At 37.8% G+C, this 10,422-nt stretch overlaps 1 long non-coding RNA gene across 1 annotated transcript; it reads right to left on the reverse strand.

Annotated features, from left to right (window-relative positions):
• Positions 1 to 7,760: 7,760 nt before the first annotated feature.
• On the reverse strand, positions 7,761 to 9,738 carry LOC136238796 (uncharacterized). Its single transcript, XR_010693199.1, has 4 exons — positions 9,581 to 9,738; positions 8,645 to 8,710; positions 8,502 to 8,589; positions 7,761 to 7,898 (listed from the first exon to the last, which is right to left on the reverse strand). It is a non-coding gene; the product is annotated as an uncharacterized lncRNA (long non-coding RNA).
• Between the last annotated feature and the right edge of the window lie 684 nt (positions 9,739 to 10,422).

The raw sequence follows: 10,422 nt of genomic DNA on the forward strand, positions 1-10,422 counted from the left end.
AGCTACAAACAAATCAGCTTGTAGAGAGATCAGTTACACACAAATCAACCTGTAGAGAGTAGAAACAAATCACCCTGTAGAGAGTAGCTACAAGCAAAACACCCTGTAGAGAGTTCAGCAACAAAGAAACCACCATGTAGAGAGTTCAGCTGCAAACAAATCACCTTATAGAGAGTTCAGGAACAAACAAATCACCCTGTAGAGAGATCAGCTAGAAACTAGACACGATGTAAGGAGTTCAGCTAGAAACTAGACACAATGTAATGAGTTCAGCTACAAGCAAATCACCCATTAGTGAGTTCAGCTACAAACAAATCAACCTGCAGTGAGATCACCTACAAAAAAGCACCTCGTACAGAGCTCAGCTACAAACAAATTACCCTGTAGAGAGATCGGCTACAAACAAATCAACTAGTAGAAAGATCAGCTACACACAAATCAACTTGTAGAGAGATCAGCTACAAACACATCACCCTGTAGAGAGATCAGCTAGAAACTAGACACAATGTAAGGAGTTCAGCTACACAAGTAAATCACCCTGTAGAGAGTTCAGCTAAAACAAATCAACCTGCAGAGAGATCAGCTACAAATAAATCACTTTACAGACAGTTCAGCTACAAACAAATTACCTTGTAGAGAGATCGGCTGCTAATTAATCAACCTGCAGATAGATCAGCTACACACAAATCAACTTTTAGAGAGATCAGCTACAAACAAATCACCCTGTAGAGAGATCAGCTAGAAACTAGATGCAATGCAAGGAGTTCAGCTACAAACAAATCAACCTGCACTGAGATCACCCACAAAAACGCACTTGTACAGAGTTCAGTTACAAACAAATCACCCTGTAGAGAGATCAGGTAGAAGAATTCACCTTGTAGAGAGTTCAGCAACAAAGAAACCACCATGTAGAGAGTTGAGCTGCAAACAAATCACCCAGTAGAAAGATCAGCTAGAAGAAGTTACCTTGTAGAGAGTTCAGTTACAAAGAAACCATCATATAGAGAGTTCAGCTACAAAGAAATTACCCCGTAGAGAGTTCAGCTAGAAGAAGTCACCTTGTAAAGAGTTCAGCTACAAAGAAACCACCTGCACAGAATTCAACTACAAACAAATTACCCTATATAGAGATCAGCTAGAAGAAGTTACCTTGTAGATAGTTCAGCTACAACAATTCACCCTGTAGAAAGATCAGCTAGAAGAAGTCACCTTGTAGAGTGTTCAGTTACAAAGAAACCATCATGTAGAGAGTTCAGCTGCAAACAAATCACTCTGTAGAGAGTTCAGCTACAAAGAAACCGCCATGTAGAGAGTTCAGCCTCATACAAACCACCTTGTAGAGAATTCAACTACAACAAATCACCCTGTAGAGAAGAAGTTACCTTGTAGAGAGTTCAGCTACAAAGAAACCATCATGTAGGGAGTTCAGCTACAAAGAAACCACCATGTAGAGAGTTTAGCTGCAAACAAATCACCTGTAGAGAGTTCAGCTAGAAACAAATCACCCCGTAGAGAGATCAGCTGGACGAAGTCACCTTGTAGAGAGTTCAGCTACAAAGAAACCATCATGTAGAGAGTTCAGCTGCAAACAAATCACCCTGCAGAGAGTTCAGCTAGACGAAGTCACCTTATAGAGAGTTCAGCTACAAAGAAACCATCATGTAGAGAGATGGCTACAAAGACACCACCATGTAGAGAGTTTAGCTGCAAACAAATCACCTGTAGAGAGTTCAGCTAGAAACAAAATACCCTGTAGAGAGACCAGCTAGAAGAGGTTACCTTGTAGAGAGTTCAGCTACAAAGAAACCATCCTGTATATAGTTCAGCTACATTTCAAGTCACCCAGTAGAGAGACCAGCTGCAAAAAAATATCCTGTGGGGAATAATGGGCATGTAATAAATATATGTATATAATTTGTATAATTACTAATAAAATCAAAAATAATTGAAGTACTAAAATTCTTCTTTAAGTTCTTTTCTTCTTCCTGTAGTAAAGAAAAAAACACATGGGTTAAAAAAGCCCCAAATCCAGCCATAGGCCAGCTTTGCAGTATACAAATACAAAAAGAAGTGATATCTAATCAAAAACAGCCAAGCTGTAAAAAAGGTGCGGCCCCTAAAAAGGCCATGGTGAAAAAAAATGTGAAATCCAAGGTGGCGGCCAAGAAATGGCTGTGATGGTAGGTTAATGGTTACATTTTAATAACGACAATTCAGGTGAATTTTGTGCCGCTTGGTCTTGGCACCAAATTCACCTGAATTGTTGTTATTAAAATGTAACCATTAACCTACCATCACAGCCATTTCTTGGCCGCCACCTTGGATTTCACATCTTTTTTCACCATGGCCTTTTTGGGGGCCGCACCTTTTTTTACAGCTTGGTTGTTTTTGATTAGATTAGCTTTACTTGTGGACACGGTAATGCTGAAACATTTGGTAAAGATAGAAACATTTTTATATAATGAAGAACAGCATATCACGTGTAGTATATCAGCACATGGTAATTTACCTATTAACTTCCCAGTACAACACTAATAATAATAAATTCATGGTGTACGTTACATACAAACATAGAGTGAATCAGTTTAATTATTGGCTGATCCTTCCATTCACCAAATAATCATAGTTGTACACGTTTTTAGGACAGAGATGTTTGTTATGGCCAACTGATCCACATAGTGAGCATTTCTGTGTCTTCTTTGTTCTGAAGAATCCACGATGCTCCAAAGTCTCTAGCCGATTATGTTTTTCAAGGATCTGTTTTAAGCTGTCAAAATCATGATGGTTTGAAGCACGTTGATAAAATTTTGTAGTAATATCATTTACTTTTTCAAGGCCTTGTTGTGTGAAAGATGAAATATTCCCATGTAAACGTAAGAACTGTGACACATGCATAGAAAATGCATGCATGTATGGGGTCACATCCTTTGTTTGGTATAGAGCTACAAATTCAGTTACCCAGGATTTAGCAAATGTTTCAAATTTGTCAATATCATCACACTCAGATTCTCCTAACTGTTGCACAAGCGAATAGAAATCTTTCCACAGCTTCTGTACCCCATTGTTATTTGTAAGTGTAGGAAGCAGCTTTGGAATATCAATGTTTTCAAATAAGCGAATCTTTTCATGTCCTGTGAGGTCACAATATTTTAACCGTTTCAATTCTTTATCAATAAACCAAGAAAATTTGATTTTGCAAGTACCATTTAAAAACTCCTTATATGTAACTAATGATTTTCCCTTTTTCTTATTTGGTAGTGTGCCTTTTAGGTCATCGGCAATCTGAAGGTCCCATATCAACAAAGTTATTAAAACATCTGAAATTCTCAAAACAAATGGAGGTGGTCAATAACTATACGTTCTATTGAAATAAATGGAAAGATTGGTTTGTTGGAGCAATTAAAGTGATATTTACTATTTGATGATAACTTGGCTTTATGAGATATTTCTTGAATGCTTCTTGCTCCCTTAGCAGAATCATTTATTGACCACTCCAGGGTCATATCAGATCTCTCATCTTTTGGACATTTGCACCAAATGCAAGCATAGATACTAGTTGCACTATCTAGACCACATACAAGAGCTAAAATTTTCCAGTCTCCACCTAAAAACCAAGTCACCTGATAAACTTTTCCATCTATAGAAATAACTTCTATATCCCTAGCTTCATCACAAACATCTTGTAGACCAGCCAGCATTTCATCATAACCTTCTGTAATTTTAAGTATTGCAAATACATGGTTACCAGCAGCAGACTGAGATAGGCTATCTTCTAAAATAGTAAAAGCGAAATTTATAATATTTAGCCCTCGGGCTATTCTAGTGCCATCACCATTGAGCTTTACCCTTATTTTATCAGGGAAATCTTTTCCTTCTTTTGAAGCTTGTTCTACTAGTCTGGATAAACAAGTAGTAAGGCGTAGTCGCAGACTTTGTTGTACTCCTACAATATTATTAGGAGTAGGCTTTATTTCAAACTCAGAGTTAAGCTTTTTGGTAATTTTTTTAACTTGACCACATTTTGGAATAGTTGGGACAATTGAACTTAATTCATGAAAAGCCTTGTCTGAAATTGAAAATTTGTCTTTAACGTATAGTAGAGAGTGGGGTGAATTTGTAGCTGTCTCGTGATTTTCTTTATCACAAAATGTACCAGTACTGATATCAAGTACATCAACTTCTCCTGTTTCGACATTTTGAAGTTCAACAGAATGTGGTTTGAAACCTTTATCTTCACAGAAGCTTAGGGCCTCTTCAACATCATGGGCTAAGACCTTTTTTCGGTTATGTTTTTGTTGCCTAGTACATTCTTTCCATGGTTTAGTAGAGCGTTTCTTAGATTCTGCCAAGGCCTTGCTTAAAGTTTCGTTCTTTTCTTTTAAAGCAGCAATCTCCAGTATCTCCTCCTGAAGTTTGGTTCGATTTGATATTTTATCTGTGAGTTGCTGTATAGTGCTTTCAAGCTTCTGTCGTTTGCAAGTTTCTTCATGTAAATGTGTTTCGTACTTGCGTTTTCTGTTAACAAGTAAACTATTGATTTCAGACTTATTTTAACTCCCATGATAAACTCTTCCAGGAGTTTAGTATTTGTGAACGTTTCTTTTCACCAGTAGCACTTAAACATTTTCCCAATCGCCTCAGCTTTGATTTGAATGTGGTTCAAATATTGTCTGTTATCGCTAACGGAATGTTGTACTCACAAAAAGTCTTTGTAATCACTCTTTCATATGCTAATTGTTGAGCTGTAAGGTCACGAGGTTGCACCTCAGAACAATCATCATCTTCTGAAAGGTCCTTACCAGGGACTCCATTCCTCCCTGGTTTTGAAATGTTCCAAAGGTAAAAGCTAGAAAAAAATTAAATACACAAGTAATGAATAATTTCCCAACACACAGAGCCATATACTGGGCGGTAAAATATTAAGTAGAGGTAGGGGAGAAACATGCTCTCGAGTGTCTATGGGTAAACTGACTACAAAACGATAGTTTTATAACTTACTTGTTTATTAAATATGTTTCTACCATAAAGTGCAGTCACTTAACTTAGATACAACAATCGCTAAACTTTGGTACTAAAAGAAAGCGCAGAAAATACTCTATAAAATGCCAACCGAACTAATAGGGAATTTACCTGCAAATCTGAAATATCTGAGGAAATATCTCCATGGTTTCAAGTTCACTACACTGCTAGGATACTATTTATGTGGGAATTAAAATTACACAGAGTTAAAAATGCAAGAAGTGCGGTCACTTTCACGAAGAAAACTGCAATATTTCCTATACCACGCGAATCATAAGACATATTTGTAATGTGTTATAGCCGAACTAAGCTAGTTTAGTTACTGAGAATCGAGTTCAGGATGGAAGAAGTGTAAATTTGAGTCCTTACCAGTATTAAATGATGAATACCCTTATAACAATCCTTACCCACATGTACGTAGAACAAACTCATGACAAATAAACTATCATCAAATGCATAAACATTTGTATAGGTGACTCAGCATACCTCTATAGGCACAGAAATTCCAATGTCAAATACTAAACATACAAAACACACAACGTGCACGCCAATCCAAGTATACATATTCCTGTACAGTAACTATGTTCACCTACAGTAATACTGGTAATGTAGTCCACTGAGTGATCTCACTATACATATCTGAGCGCACAAAGCACTCAGCCACATCAGTTTTGTTGGGTTAGTACACTATAGCTGCTACCAACTGTTGGCTGGCTCTTAAACAAGTATTGTCCTCCTGATTGTCCTCCATGAACACAGGAACAAGCATTTCCGCTGTTCTCTTTAGCCTTTTCCACAACCCTTACGCTTGGTATATTCTACATAGCAGTCACAGTAAACTGAGTCCTGGAGTCTCTGATGTAAACTATGGTCAGACTTCTTGACTAGCAAAGTCCCAACTTTCACACTGACACTGATTGCCAATTTTTGTAACTCGCTACCATCCGTACGTGGTTCCACCATTGTAGACGGATTACCTGAAGCCAAGAGTAGTGCTGCACGAGTGAAGGAGCCTTATAAAGTCATGTTGCATCCCCGAGGGGTCCGACACTCCTGAAATCGGGTTTCGTTATGGCATAGATTATCAAGACTCACGGTAGTGAGGCGCGCGGCCAAGAAACTACGAAGCGCACGCCCAATTAAAAGACGCGGCCACTACTGTGAGTTATTTACGTGTAGGTTCGGTTTCGCAATATTAGCCCTAGATTACGCAACATCTCTCAATAGATTTATATTGCGTTATGTAATAAAAAAATCTTTAGTCGTCGTCGTTTTTTTTGCGACCTTGCTAAAATAAAAAATATAGCCGTATTTAGACATATTTCACTTTATTTCTCTACCTTGTGTTACACGTATCGTCACGTTATACCAGTCACCTTACCCGTGTTTGTACCGCCCATCTAGGCCTGACATTATCTAATTCTAGTTGGCCCAACGCGTATTTTCTCCATTCAAACCTGTAATCCCTACAATAACTTTTAAAGACACGATGTGGACACAAGCCCTAATGTCGGACAAACAGGTTGTGAAAGCGTGCAGACCCGTAAGTTCCCTAGGGAAGGCATTTTGAGCAGAAATCTTTTAGAGTCCATTTAGTGCCACGCCCCATGCGAGCGTTTATAATCGGCAGATGTCTTATTATTATTATTATTATTATTATTATCAAATTTACCACAATGGAAGGCATACACAAAAGGCAAAGCCTGTACAAGGTGTCAGCCACAAAAAAGAACACTACAACTACAAAAATATACAACAAACAAATAATTACAAAACTGCACAACAATACAAAAACATCAATTAACACACACATAATGGTATAATGAATGCCGGAAGGATTTTGGATTTGGATCATTGAGGATGGTTAATGGTACAGAATTCCACAGAAAGACAGTGTTAACAAAGAACGAATAACGACGAGAGTTGATGGTTGACTGTGGTGGGTTTATTGACAAGTGATGACTTCTAGTAGATGAAATTGAATTAACTTTACAGTGACAATTAAACTTGATGGATGTACGTTGGTGATAAATATTATGGAGGAAAGAAATAGAAAGGTACTGACGTCTCGATTCAAGGGTAGGGAGATTAAGCTGAGAGCAGCAATCACTTGAAGATACAGTCCATGAATTGGCCCGTGGACTCCAGCGACTGCCACAAATCCAGCGTGCTGCCCTATTTTGCAAAGATTCAAGCAATTTAATATCTCCCTTGGTATGTGGAGACCACACAACAGCAGCATACTCCAGAGTCGGGCGTACAACTGCTTTGTACGCCGCACACTTGGCCACACAGCTGCATCCAAACATTGAGCGCCGTAAACAGTTTAGGGACTTGGTGGCCTTATTAATCGCATACCTGCAGTGCTTGGACCAACTCAATTTACCATCAACTAGCACACCAAGGTATTTGACAGGATTGTTCCACAAAATTGATAAACAAGGTGTGAAAGCGTGAAGAATGTACAGACACTACAAATCATTAGTCAATACTCCATTTAGTGCCATGCACCACTTATGATACAAGAAATATTTTGTAAGTTGTGTGGAATGACCACTGAAGACTCATGTAGTCACAAACCACGAACCACATTCCAGACAAAACTTTGTTGTCCTACATTAGTTTACGTACATAATGAAAGCCACTATACTCCACCTTAAACTGATGGTGCTTTGTGGAAGTGTGAACTGCCGTGACAGAACAAATGAGGCAATTCTAATTGTGGATAAGATGGCTGCAAAATTCATAAAAATTCCTTGTGGTAGAGTAAATATATAACAATGCTATTACAACACATAACAAAAATTTAATAAACATCAGTTTAACACCAAGTGATTATTTCTTGGATATCTGCATGATGACACAACATTAAGTGAGCCCTGTAAAAGAACAAGCAGGCACCGAATTAAACATTAAAAAAATTATATTTAAGACTATAAGTGAATCTGGTGTACCAGTGGCAGATACAGGGGGTTACAATGGTTTCAGCTGAAACCCTCTCTGGAAATAGCACACCCAAAATTTATTGACGAGTCATCTTATGGGTGTAAAATGAAAAACTTCATACTTTAGCCTTTGAAATCACAATTACGACGTTCTACAGCAGGTTGTGACCTTTTTTTTTTGGTCTTTGACTTTTAGCTAGGCTGAAGTTGAGTGGAATCTGAAACCCCCTCTGAAATTTCTAGTGTGTACCAGAGGTAACGTAAATGTGTTTTGGTGCCTAAGTATGTAAACATGAGACCTGTCAAACAACAAGTGGCAACCAAACAGAATGTACAACATGGTAGATATATTTCTTAGCTATACAACAGGAAATTCAGTATTGCAATTGTACCAATTCCCACTTTCAAGCTAAGTGAATACCTGATAATATTGTTTAACCCATTTTACAACCAATACCTGATCTTAAATAACATTAAGTTACACTAGTGCATAAAAGTACAACTTATAAAGCAATTGCTGTGAGCTTGTGCACATACCTTAAGTCAAAACTGCTAATCAGACAACTGGCCAATTATCACTAGGGCTGGGTTTGTGGTCACCACAAAACACAACTTGCTTGGTAATCTGACAACACAAGAGATCAAACGTATGAAATTCACAATACTAATAAAGGTCCTACCTGGTCCAGAGTTAAGTATCACAACCACATCCACTGTTAGTGGGTGAATCACTATGACTAGATTACCTGTAAGAACAGATAGGTGAGCATTAAATGCAATACACTTAAATTTATCACTTTTTACACAAAATAAACATTTGGGGATTTTATTCATTTAAACAGTTGACATTGTTACACAGAGACCTGAATAGACAGGCATATCAAGAAGTTTGCAGACATTTGCTACACTTTTGTTCATGGCAAACATGCCATGCAGCTGGAACAGCATGTCCAATACATTTCAATATAAAAATTAAATTAATTATCGTGTACCACCTGTTTAGTAACTTTCTGAATTTGATACATGTAGAGCAACTCTCTGCGAGTACAATGATGCCTCCAATTCACGGAAATTTTGGCTTGTCAAAATGGCCTAAACTGACCATGTGTAGCGAATTCCCCCGTACATTTTGTATTAAGTGTTTTGGGGTCATGCAATAAAAGGTGTAATAACCCAACGGCCATGACATGTGATAGATACCTCAGATTCCGAACCAGATTTGGAAATAGCAGTGAATAGTGATTAAGATGAGCTATAGCAGAAGGAAATCAGCAAAATTTAAGCTCGTCATTTTAAGGTTGAAAATCACTTACTTTTTCTATGGCAAATTGAATGCCAGATATTTGGAAAGGAACGCTCTGATCTATTTTGATGTCTTGACAGCCATTATTAACCTTCACTATATTATTGTTACAATTGAACAAAAGCACTGTGAATTAATTCTGCAGGTTAGTTTGTGAAAATGACAGTGTTCTGTGATTAAACAAAATAATGTCCATCCCATGCAGCAAACTTCTTCATGTTTTACTGTACATAAATTCAGTAATTTAGACCAGAACATGTGAATGGGTATACCTTTTCATACAAACATCGATATCTGACACAGATTCACTTACTGACTTTTCATCTGCAGCCAAAGTTCCAAGAATTCTGATGATGATGTAAGTGGCAAATGATAAGATAGCCATGGTTTTTTGGTAATTGGTCCCGTACACCTTGTCACTACAATCTTGCCATGAAATTAATACGAGCTAGTGGAGCTACTAGGAGTTTTCGCCTGCAGGACTCTAAAATACTGCAAATGCGGTTAATCGGTGTGTGTTGATGTTGATCTAATCCTCGATCTAATCAATTTCGTTAACCTCCACTCCAGACTCTTATTCTTTCACGGGTTCTTTCATACTTCAACAACGGTGTACGGCCTCTGCATTAATGTACACCTCACCATGAAATGAAATCCAGTTACAACAAGACTTAATGTTGATTACTCAGTCTCGTTACTCTCACTCTCCTTCTTGGACTGCCATTTTAAACAACATTTATTCAATTTTAATCAAAACCGCGTATCATGTGTGTCCACTTCGGGTGTTGCAGGGACATTCCAAGGGACTTCCCCTAAATAGATCACATGATATTAAATTGTCAGTCTTGTGTGGTACTTGTCCTTAGTCATGGCTCAGCATTGCGGTACGTGTGTACTATAGCCTAGCTATAGGATTTTTTGCAGAGTAAGGTGAAAGTGGTAGCTAAGGCTAAGTCAACTGGTCTATATAGTCTGGGCCTCTGGGGCATATTCCCTCAGAAAATTTTAGCTAAGTATACTGCAACTTTTAGCTAGTCCTTCAGTGACCAAATTCGCTTCATCAAGTTTGAAAGTTTATTTAATTCCAGTCAAAAAGGCTTAGATCTCAATGCACTGGTTGTATCTTCTGATGCCCTATATACATTCGTCAAAAGA

The sequence above is a fragment of the Dysidea avara genome, chromosome 11 (assembly GCF_963678975.1).
Source record: "Dysidea avara chromosome 11, odDysAvar1.4, whole genome shotgun sequence".
Lineage (NCBI taxonomy): Eukaryota > Metazoa > Porifera > Demospongiae > Dictyoceratida > Dysideidae > Dysidea > Dysidea avara.